This window comes from Tupaia chinensis, unplaced genomic scaffold, assembly GCF_000334495.1.
Source record: "Tupaia chinensis unplaced genomic scaffold, TupChi_1.0 Scaffold141861_1, whole genome shotgun sequence".
NCBI classification, from domain to species: domain Eukaryota; kingdom Metazoa; phylum Chordata; class Mammalia; order Scandentia; family Tupaiidae; genus Tupaia; species Tupaia belangeri.
In genome coordinates, this window is record NW_006201718.1 from 284,060 (window position 1) to 296,643 (window position 12,584).

Consider the following 12,584-nt stretch of genomic DNA (forward strand, 5'->3'; position numbering starts at 1 on the left):
CCACAGAGGCAAGAGAGTGGTTTTCCTGAAGCAGCTGAGCAGTGGCTTGCTACTTGTAACTGGACCACTGATTCTCAATCGAGTTCCACTGCATAGAACACACCAGAAATTTGTCATTGCCACCTCCACGAAAATTGATATTAGCAAAGTAAAAATCCCAAAGCACCTTACTGATGCTTACTTCAAGAAAAAGAAACTGCAGAAGTCCAGACACCAGGAAGGTGAGACCTTCGACACAGAGAAGGAGAAATACGAGATTTCAGAGCAGCTCAAGATTGATCAGAAAGCTGTGGATTGGCAAATTTTGCCAAAAATCAAAGCTGTTCCTTAGCTCCAGTGCTACCTGCGATCCGTGTTTGCCCTTACAAATGGAGTCTATCCTCACAAATTGGTGTTCTAGATTTTTTTGCCAAGAACCTAATTAAATAACTGATCATAAATATATATATATATCAGATTATTTTCTAAAACCAATACTGAACTAACATATTCTCTAAAACATCAAGACAAACTCAAAATTTTTTTAAAGCTTGAAAAGGTTTTAATTGTTTCTTTTTTTAAAAATCAGTATTGCTGCTAAATCTATACATATTCAGAACTTAATCAGTTAACATAATAATCATGTTCACATGTACTCTAGTGGCACCTAAGCCACCTAAGTTATTCCTCAGTGCAATAGCTAAATTATCAGTTTCTGTATCTAACCTACACTTCACACTTTGTACTAATTATACTCTAATATCAGATTCCATTTTACAATAATAATTTCTCATGTCAAATTTGTGGTCACATTTAAAAAGTGACAGAGACCGGGAACCAGCAGTTGGCGTAATGGCTATGTCACTGGACTCCCACGTAGTCGACCGCGGTTCGCGTCCCGGACCCGGTGGCTTGAAACTCACGTGTGTGCGTACGTGCCCAGGATCCTGAGAGGAGAATGGAGGAGAAGGGATTGCGGCGTGACCATCCCCCCTGGGGGGTGATTTCTCGCTTTCTGTCTCTATGTCTCTCTCTGTCTGTCTGGCGAGCGCACACGCCCTATAGGGAAAAGACAACTCAAAAAAAAAAAAAAAGTGACAGAGACCAAACCCCTATCACATTGTGCAGATAATTGTAGAAAAAATATGATTTGCAAGCATAAAGATGAAATTCTCCTTTAAAGACCTGTAGAGATGGCTAGATCTGACGACTGCTACAGGCTTTGCTTTAAGGAAAAACAGGCCCGGTTCTGTTGTGTAGAACCATCGGTTCGCAGCTCAATTGTTACAGTTGATGTGGGTTTCCTTTTAGATGCCTGGAAAATGACTCTGCTGACCACATCCACATTCTGAAATACTTTTTGAGAACTTGTAACCGAACTACAGGAACTGACTCATTTTGCAGTGCCCAGCTACCACATAATCGTTCCAGAATAGACTCAAGTCAGAGGCAGAAATATCAAGGTCTTAGAACAGAGGCAGCAAGTTGCCTATATTTCTATGGGGAAAGAGAAGGGGAAAATCCCAGGGCACATGGGGTAAAACGGCTCAAGCCTTGGGGGACCAACACCATGACTGACCTTAGAGAGAAGGCCAAACACAGCAACTTCATGGACAATGCACATGTCTTCGTCAAAGCAAAAAGTCCAAGACTCGTGGAAAAGAAACCTTAATATCAGTGTCTTTATATTACACTTAACGAAGTAGAGAGATGTGTGCAGGAGGATTTGGGGAAGATGGTGTTTTAAAGGTTAATTTCTGAGTTCCTCTCCCAGCTCAAGGACGGATAGCTAAGTCAGTCAGGAGCATACTTCATTTCTCAGGAGATGAGCAAGAACAGTCAGTGTAACTAGGATGCCCAAAGAACTGAAGCTGACACCTGGGCTTAGGGCCAGAAATTTGTCAGCTTCCCAGAGTTCCCTACATCCTACCCTTGCTCATTTTTTCATCTTTCACTCTCAGCTCCCAATGCAGCTCATTCAAGGGTATCAGTTACTCCTGATGTCCCAACTCCCCTTCCCCCTTCCAATGCAATTTCTACCTTAGGACAGGAGGGAGAGGAGCAAACCAGTCCCTCCTCCATACAATCACTCATTTCTCCTTCCCACAAGTGAAACTGATTCAGTCAGTCAGTTTCAGCCAGAGGTGGTGAGGAAATCCGGTCTAGTTAAACTAAACTTGACAAAACCAGTAATTCTGCAGGTGTGTCCCTTAGTAAGAGAATACGAAGGTTAACCCAAATGCATAACTAACTAGTAGAAAGCCAGGTTAGGTAATAAGAATTTGGTACAAAGTCTCGCTTGGTGTGCAAAAGAAATCTGGACAAACACTTAATATTTGCTATCAAACCCTTGCTGACCCCTGGATGTTGTCAGGCCTAGTCACACAGTCCAGGCATCAATGTAATGATGTATATATACGTATCATGTCTGTTCTCATTTATGCCATGTCTCTTAAAACGTAACTCCTATAAGACAAAAGTTACACATGCCTTACACAAAAGGCAGGACTTTTAGAATCAGATTATGATCATGGGAGAATGATAAGGGTCTACAACCCAGTTACATCTATGAACTTTTTACTTTTAAAAAAATTGCAAAAATGTTTTTAACATAACCTTAAAAGAGAAAAAGTACATTCTATCCTTCCCTCCCAAATAGTCCAACTGCTTTTATTTTTCCATGCTTCCTTTCTGCTTCCAGTTATAAAATGAGTACTGTGTATTACAACTTTGTAACCTTTATCAAATGGCAATTTTTGTACAGAATTATAAGGAACCTATCAATTGGCTTAACATAAATCTATGGATTACAAAACAGAAAACATTATATTTTTAGAGAGATTTTTGCTGTAGGGCACCTGCATTCACCAGAGAGACAGAAAGCAAGAAATCACCCTCCGAGGGGGATGGCCATGCCACAATCTCTTTTCCATTCTCCTCTTGGGATTTTTGTGCATACATACACATGCATGCAGCTTGAGTTTCAACCTGCCAGGTGTGGGACCCAAACTGTAGTGGGCCATGTGGGAGTCCAGCACCTTAACCACTATGCAACCTGCTGGCCCTGTGAAAACATTTTTAACACCAAATTACTTAAAATCCATGCAGTTCAAAACTAGAAACCAGCTATTACTGAGTACAAAATCAGCAAAGATATGCATCAAGGAAGGTAAGTTTGGCAAATATAAATTGAATCCAGACATGTTCCACAACTAGACAGGCAGGTACCCTACACCCCTCTGAGAAGTAGATGTGATAAGAAGAATTACCCACTTTTTTTTGGGGGGAGAGGTTTTTGCTATAGGGCGCATGCGTTCACCAGACAGACAGAGAGAGACAGAGAGACAGAAAGCAAGAAATCACATCCCAGGGGGGATGGCCATGTCGCAATCCCTTCTCCATTCTCCTCTTGGGATCTTGGGTACGCATGCACACGTGCCCGGCATGAGTTTAAGCCACCGGGTCTGGGACATGAACCGCGGTCGACTACGTGGGAGTCCAGCGACATAGCCATTACGCTAACTGCTGGTCCCAGAATTACCTAGTTTGGGCTCCTTGGCTGTATTGGTGCTTCAAACAGCTTAACTTTATCTCTATTAACCAATGTTTTTGTATCATAATAATCTAAATTACAAAAGAGAGCCCTGTGTAACTCAAATACACTATAATTAAGAAGGATAAGGTGCTCAGTTCTCCAGGATCCCTACACAAAATACCTGCACTCTGAAAATACCATCCTTGCTCTATCAAATTATCATCTTATACCTTCCAGAAATAGCTTCTTACTCTGGACAGCAGGATCCTGCATGATCTAATATGTCCCTGGAACATATCAAGCTTGCTCCTGCCCCCACTGCAGTTATTGATTGGTTTTCTCTACCTGAAGCATTCTTCTTCCAGACACCCCCATGGCTGGCACCTCACTAGATTCACAACATCACAGAGGTCTTCCCATTAGCACTAGAAGAGATTTGATCCAGACCCTTGAAATTTCCTCCCTATTTAGCCAGTTTTACTTTTGTCCATGGCATTTACTATCATCTAGCATATACTGATGAGTTCCATAACAGTCATTCTATCCCTTCCATGCAAGCAGGGACTTTACTCACTGCTGTATTCCCAGACCAAGAACATTGTCTGGCACATGGTAGATGTATAATATATTTTTGTAAAATAAACATTTCTCACCTGGTGTTTTTGTCCATTGTTCTGAGACAAACTTATGAAGTCTAGTTGGCATCTGAGACAATTTTTGTTAACACCTTACCAAAACACACTGTGCTACAGGGCCAGGAGCTATAGGAAAGTGATCATTCCCCTGGCAGGAAGAAAAACTGTGCAAATTCACTTTCAAATCTAACTTGTCCAGAACAGTCCTTATTTGATCTCAGAGAAATAAGCCCCAAGATAATGAGGCATATGTAATGTGTAGGTGATGTTTGTTTTTATTTTTAAATCTACATTAAGATTTTCTTCCACTGGGCCACTAGTGATGGAGGCCTCACATTTTATGCTGAAAGACATAAAACATTTTCATTGCCTTACTGCTGTGGTCAAATCTATATCAGAAAACACACAGATGCAGGTTGTGCCATTTAAAAGAGCATGAATGGTTACTTAAGTGTTTCCCAAAGACTACGGGAAATGACATCAAGATTTAACTCACTACTAAATCACAGGATAATGACCCAGTCTGTCTTAAGGCAATGTTCCCAATTACAGTCCGGTGGTAGGCAGTACTTTTTGAAGAGTCAGGAGTATAAAGTCTCCCCCCTAACTTCATCGCCCTTAAAGAGTTAGTAGTCCTTGTTTTTCATGTCTTTACTCAGGGATATTATTAAAACTCATAACAAATTTGATTGAGAGCAGAGAGCATGATGTCGCACCTTCAAACTGGCTTAAGTTCTATTTAAAATGTGTTTTCCCATACATCTTAATGGAAGCCTTTGTTGTCTCTTTATTGTTTTTGTTTTGTTTTTATTAAGGGAGGGGGGGCAAGTATTTTTGTCAGGGTCTCACCATGTTGCAATTCTCCTGTCCCTATCTCCCACTAAACTAGGACCACAGGTGGAGCACAACCACACCTGGCCTGTTTGGGTTGGGTCAGGAATCGAACCTAGGTCACCCATATGGTCTCAGCCTCCAAAGAGCAGCATCTTAGTGTACACCACTGTGGCTAAGTCCCTTCTTCGTCTTATAATATTCTTTAAACGGGGAAATGATCTGAAAGCTCAGGACTTCTTAGACCCTATTTACTGATGCATTCCTTACTAATAGCCGCCCCCGCCCTCCACTACCATTAAAAAGAAAGAAAATATGGGGCCAGCAGATGGAATGGTGGTTACGGCACTGGACTCCTGCATTGCTGAACACAGTTCGAATCCCAGAGCTGACAGCTCTAAAATCACGCTGGGTGCATGTGCATGTGTACCTCAAATCCGAGGAAAATGGAGAAGGGATTGCAGCATGGTCACCCACACTGGAGGGTGATTTCTCACTTTTACTCTTACTGTCTCTCTCAAGAGAACGCATGCACTTTATAGTAACTCAAAAAAGAAAAAAGAAAAAGAAAGAAAAAAGGAAAAATTTTCTCTGCATTGTTTTCCCCTCATAAACCTTTCTACATCTTCATTTTAAAAAGCCAGCCAGAAACCTGGCTACCAAAGATGTTTAAAGATTTCTATGTCAGTCTCCGAAATGTGTGTTGTCTCAAAAACAGCAAATGCTCAAGGAAAAGCTGTAGTCATACAGGTGAAATAAAGAGAGACTGAGTTTAGAACTACTCTTCTTCCTTACCCTAATGGACTCTAGCCCCCATCTTTTCTTTCATCTGTCTGCTTACCTAGTTTGGGCTCCTTGGCTGTATTGGTGCTTCAAACAGCTTAACTTTATCTCTATTAACCAATGTTTTTGTATCATAATAATCTAAATTACAAAAGAGAGCCCTGTGTAACTCAAATACACTATAATTAAGAAGGATAAGGTGCTCAGTTCTCCAGGATCCCTACACAAAATACCTGCACTCTGAAAATACCATCCTTGCTCTATCAAATTATCATCTTATACCTTCCAGAAATAGCTTCTTACTCTGGACAGCAGGATCCTGCATGATCTAATATGTCCCTGGAACATATCAAGCTTGCTCCTGCCCCCACTGCAGTTATTGATTGGTTTTCTCTACCTGAAGCATTCTTCTTCCAGACACCCCCATGGCTGGCACCTCACTAGATTCACAACATCACAGAGGTCTTCCCATTAGCACTAGAAGAGATTTGATCCAGACCCTTGAAATTTCCTCCCTACTTAGCCAGTTTTACTTTTGTCCATGGCATTTACTATCATCTAGCATATACTGATGAGTTCCATAACAGTCATTCTATCCCTTCCATGCAAGCAGGGACTTTACTCACTGCTGTATTCCCAGACCAAGAACATTGTCTGGCACATGGTAGATGTATAATATATTTTTGTAAAATAAACATTTCTCACCTGGTGTTTTTGTCCATTGTTCTGAGACAAACTTATGAAGTCTAGTTGGCATCTGAGACAATTTTTGTTAACACCTTACCAAAACACACTGTGCTACAGGGCCAGGAGCTATAGGAAAGTGATCATTCCCCTGGCACTAAGAAAAACTGTGCAGGTCTGGGGGGCGGGAGGGGTGGTGGTGGTGGAGGGGGGCTAGGGAGAACAGTTTCTCTATAATCTCACTGCTACTCATGGGTAGAAAATAAGGGAGGGCTCCCTCACAGCATGGGAAAGAGATGAAAATTCACTTTCAAATCTAACTTGTCCAGAACAGTCCTTATTTGATCTCAGAGAAATAAGCCCCAAGATAATGAGGCATATGTAATGTGTAGGTGATGTTTGTTTTTATTTTTAAATCTACATTAAGATTTTCTTCCACTGGGCCACTAGTGATGGAGGCCTCACATTTTATGCTGAAAGACATAAAACATTTTCATTGCCTTACTGCTGTGGTCAAATCTATATCAGAAAACACACAGATGCAGGTTGTGCCATTTAAAAGAGCATGAATGGTTACTTAAGTGTTTCCCAAAGACTACGGGAAATGACATCAAGATTTAACTCACTACTAAATCACAGGATAATGACCCAGTCTGTCTTAAGGCAATGTTCCCAATTACAGTCCGGTGGTAGGCAGTACTTTTTGAAGAGTCAGGAGTATAAAGTCTCCTCCCTAACTTCATCGCCCTTAAAGAGTTAGTAGTCCTTGTTTTTCATGTCTTTACTCAGGGATATTATTAAAACTCATAACAAATTTGATTGAGAGCAGAGAGCATGATGTCGCACCTTCAAACTGGCTTAAGTTCTATTTAAAATGTGTTTTCCCATACATCTTAATGGAAGCCTTTGTTGTCTCTTTATTGTTTTTGTTTTGTTTTTATTAAGGGAGGGGGGGCAAGTATTTTTTTCAGGGTCTCACCATGTTGCAATTCTCCTGTCCCTATCTCCCACTAAACTAGGACCACAGGTGGAGCACAACCAAACCTGGCCTGTTTGGGTTGGGTCAGGAATCGAACCTAGGTCACCCATATGGTCTCAGCCTCCAAAGAGCAGCATCTTAGTGTACACCACTGTGGCTAAGTCCCTTCTTCGTCTTATAATATTCTTTAAACGGGGAAATGATCTGAAAGCTCAGGACTTCTTAGACCCTATTTACTGATGCATTCCTTACTAATAGCCGCCCCCGCCCTCCACTACCATTAAAAAGAAAGAAAATATGGGGCCAGCAGATGGAATGGTGGTTACGGCACTGGACTCCTGCATTGCTGAACACAGTTCGAATCCCAGAGCTGACAGCTCTAAAATCACGCTGGGTGCATGTGCATGTGTACCTCAAATCCGAGGAAAATGGAGAAGGGATTGCAGCATGGTCACCCACACTGGAGGGTGATTTCTCACTTTTACTCTTACTGTCTCTCTCAAGAGAACGCATGCACTTTATAGTAACTCAAAAAAGAAAAAAGAAAAAGAAAGAAAAAAGGAAAAATTTTCTCTGCATTGTTTTCCCCTCATAAACCTATCTACATCTTCATTTTAAAAAGCCAGCCAGAAACCTGGCTACCAAAGATGTTTAAAGATTTCTATGTCAGTCTCCGAAATGTGTGTTGTCTCAAAAACAGCAAATGCTCAAGGAAAAGCTGTAGTCATACAGGTGAAATAAAGAGAGACTGAGTTTAGAACTACTCTTCTTCCTTACCCTAATGGACTCTAGCCCCCATCTTTTCTTTCATCTGTCTGCACGTAGGTTTTGAATAAGTTACACGAGAACATGGAAAGATGAATGAATGAATAAATGAAAGAATGAAGTTAAGGATGTTTAGTTTATCCTCCTATTGAAGAGGCTCAGTCCAAAGCCAGATTACTTTAGAGATATCCAAGCACTTGGAACTCACGGGTTAGGGTAGCCTGACCTCACCATATAAGTCAAATTCTCAACCTAAATTTGAAAAGGATATTCTCAATGCAATATTCTGAAAATTAACTTTTAACCCAAACATATTAATAGATGGTTTCTTTTAATTATTTGCTTAGAAGCTTTGCCTTTATAAAGTACCCAGAACTTTACAGGGACATAAAAGGAAAAAAAAAAAAACACTGGTAAATACAGACTCTAATTCATTTTACATTTGTACAGATTAATTCTATACCAAATAGAGAAGAATTTCCAGAAAGGTTGATGAAAGAGCATCCCTAGGACCCAAATGCTCACATACTTCTCCCTTCTACACCCACATTCAAGTGAAAACATAAGAGAAAAAAATAGGGGAAGTTACATGAGTAAATTTGTTAGTGTATGAGATCAATTTGAAAACAAGGAATTCCCCTCCTGGACATCAGTGGACTAATTAAAAGTCACAAAACACAAATGACTAAGACTGCTCTCAGTGATTTGTAAAATAAGAAGCAGAAAAAGTCAATTTTGTATTTCAGTATTGAGAGGGCCAGTCCCAGAAGATGTGACACTTTATAGAATAGAAACAAGTAGACCATTTTTGAGACTGTCAGGTTCAGTCAACTTTTATTCTGCTTTTCTTTCAGAAGTAGGCAACAGCCTATGTGGATGTCAATTCTGGTTCCACGAGACAGATAAATGGCTGGCACTAAGCAAGTACCTTTACCTCTCTGTGCCTCAGTGTCTTCATCTACGAAACTGGCATAATAACCATACCACTAGGCTGCCAGGAAGATAAAATTGGTGGATACAGGTAGAGCACTTAGGCCATGCCTACCTAGACCATGGTTGAGAGCATAAATGGCAGATATCATCACCATCACTTTTGTGCTTAATCTCATGTGAAAAAAGTAATAATTTAGGGACAAGCAGTTAGCGTAATGGCTATGTTGCTGGACTCCCACATAGTCGACTGTGGTTCGAGTCCCGGACCCGGTGGCTTAAACTCATGCCGGGTGCATGTGTGTGCGTGCCCAAGATCCTGAGAGGAGAGTGCAGATGGGATTGTGCTGTGGCCATCCCCCTGGGGGGTGATTTCTCGCTTTCTGTCTTTCTGTCTCTCTCTTTCTGGTGAGCACACGCGTCCTACAGCAAAAACCTCTCAAAAAAAAGTAATAATTTAGCATAGACCCACACAGGCTTTGGTACAAACAGAAGAAGTCTATTCCTGAAAAGATTTGGGGAGGAAACTCAAGTGTGTTGAATTAAGTACCATTACTCCAGGTTTCCCAGCACATATACTCAGTACACTGGGACAAAAGGAAATAAACACAGTAGTCTACTTGGTTAGCAAGAGCAAAATGAGCTTAAAGCACAAGCATACTTGTTTTGAAAGCCTGGGGTTATTAGGGAACAAACACTTCAATGGATGCTATGAACAGGCACCTTCTTGGGATCATGGGGACCACTGTCACATACCTGAGCCTCACTGGAAAAAAAGCCTGGAGATTTGGAGATTCTTCTTTAAGTAGGGACGACTTTGAAAGCTCCCTGCAAAGTTTTGCTGGGCCTGTACCAATTCACTCTGCTTCTTTCAATTTTAAGAACACTAATCTCATTTTACACACACACACACACACACACACACACACACACACACACAAAGGGACTTCAAAAGTTCATGGAAGGGGACCAGCAATTAGCGTAATGGCTATGTCGCTAGACTCCCACATAGTCGACTGCAGTTCGAGTCCCGGACCCGGTGGCTTAAAACTCACACCAGGTGCGTGTGCATGCATGCCCAAGATCCTGAGAGGAGAATGGAGAAGAAGGGATCGCAGCGTGGCCATCCCCCCTGGGGGATGATTTCTCGCTTTCTATCTCTCTGTCTCTCTCTGTCCGGCGAGCGCACGTGCCCTATAGCAAAAACCTCTCCAAAAATAAAAAAATAAAAAAATTTTTTTAAAAAATTCATGGAAAAATAGAATTAAGGTATAAGTTTATTTTGGTGCAAAAAATTTTGAAATCTCTGCATAGTTTTTCAATAACATATGGTTTTCATTACCTTTTTGAAGATCCCTTTTATATCACTCAAACCTTAACTATGAAAATCCAATGGGTTTTAGTTTTTAAAATCTTTTATCCATTTTTGGGACCAGCAGTTACCGTAATGGCTATGTCGCGGGACTCCAACGTAGTTGACTGTGGTTCAAGTCCCGGACCTGGTGGCTTAAAATTCATGCCAGGCGCATGTGCGTGTGTGCCCAAGATCCCGAGAGGAGAATGGAGGAGAAGGGATTGCGGCATGGCCATCCCCCCTGGGGGGTGATTTCTCACTTTCTGTCTCTCTCTGTCTGGCGAGCGCACGTGCCCTATAGCAAAAACCTCTCTCTCAAAAAATAATCTTTTATCCATTTCCTTTTAAAAAAAAGGTAGAAGAACTAAGCCTGCTTTGAATAACACCATCAATAATGGGTTTCGAGAACAGTTGCTTCAGAGGCATTACATTCCTCCACAGTGAAAAGAGGAGACCTTGAATATAAAACCTTAACCTGTTCTTCATAATCATTGGCTCCATCCACACCTTAACATAACTAGTCATACTGCCTTTTTTTTCCCCAAAAAAGCATGTTAATATTTTATTAACCATTTAAAAGAAGTTGCCTAAAAATTGGTTTCCCATTAAATACAACTAAGACAAATAAAATCTTAATTATTATGCTGACTAATAAAAGCATCTAATCTGTTCATTTAAGGATCAATCAAGAAAATCAACTATAATGTCTTTACATAGTTTATAATATGGATTTTTTAAATTTATGTTTTAGATTATACTAAATACCATGGACTGTATAAGTTAGAATAAATATGGACTTGAAAGACAATATGTTACAGTTGAGAATTAAGAACTTGAGTCAGGAATTGTCCAAAATTAAATTACTTACATTCTTTAATATTATGTAGAAAAAAAATTTTGTTTTTTAAAGGAAAAGTATACAAGTAACTGGGTTTAAGATGTTTTAGCTGAGGGACCAGCAGTTAGTGTAATGGCTATGTCACTAGAGACCCATCGAGTCAACCACGGTTTGAGTCCCAGACCTGGTGGCTTAAACTTATGCTGGGGGTGTGTGCGTGCGTGCCCAAGATCCCTAGAGGAGAATGGAGGAGAAGGGACTGCAGTGTGGCCATCCCCCCGGGGGGTGATTTCTCGCTTTCTATCTCTCTGTCTCTCTCTGTCTGGCGAGCGTGCGTACCTTATAGCAAAAACTTCTCCAAAAAAAAAAAAAGATGTTTTAGCTGAAATAAATGTTATATACAGCTTCCCAGTTCTTTATATATAAACTGAAGGTAGTTCATAAAATATAAGTGATTACTTTCCATGTTTTTCTTAGTAATTTGAAATCTTATTTTTAAAAATACCCAATGATCATATTCGTATTTGTTCTCAGTTTTCTGAACCAAATGAAGACATTCACTCTATAAATTCTGATTGTACCATCAAAAATTTGTTTAAGAAAAAGAAATCCTTATAGTTGTGAATATAACAATAGTAATTAATAGTAAGAAAAGTCTAATGGGAAAAAATTTCATCATATAAAATACAGTCTGAGATTGATGAGAATGAGCTTGAAAATGGAGATATAAAGAAAACTATATCTAGGATTTTAAAGTATATGCAAAGATAACAAAACAAGGGGACTTCAAAAAGTCCATGGAGGGGCCAGCAGATGGCATAATGGTTATGTCACTTGACTCCCATGTAGTTGAACCAGATCGAGTCCTGGACCTGACAACTTAAAACTCATGCTGGAAGTGTGTATGTGCATGTGGTGCCCAAAATCCCAAGAGAAGAATGGAGGAGAAGGAATTGTGGCATGGCCATTCCCCAGAGAGGTGACTTCTCACTTTCTGTCTCTCTCTCCAGCAAGTGCACACAGCCTACAGCAAAAAAATTCTCTAAAAAAAGAAATCCATGGAAAAATGGAATCAAAGTACAAGTTTATTTTGGCACAAAATAAAGAAACTGAAATCCATGTAGGGGTTTTCATAATATGCATTTTCCAGGAACTTTCTAAAGAATCCCCCACACTACTACTGTTTGTTTAAAATATCAAGTGAATAAATAACTAAAGCATATATAATATGTCAGACAGAGATTAAGTGCTATGAAGAATAATTAAGTAAG

At 40.2% G+C, this 12,584-nt stretch overlaps 1 pseudogene; it reads left to right on the top strand.

The window, feature by feature from the left end:
- Positions 1-1,651, top strand: part of LOC102472379 (phosphoglycerate mutase 1-like) — a 35,966-nt pseudogene extending 34,315 nt beyond the window's left edge.
- The last annotated feature ends 10,933 nt before the right edge of the window (positions 1,652-12,584 follow it).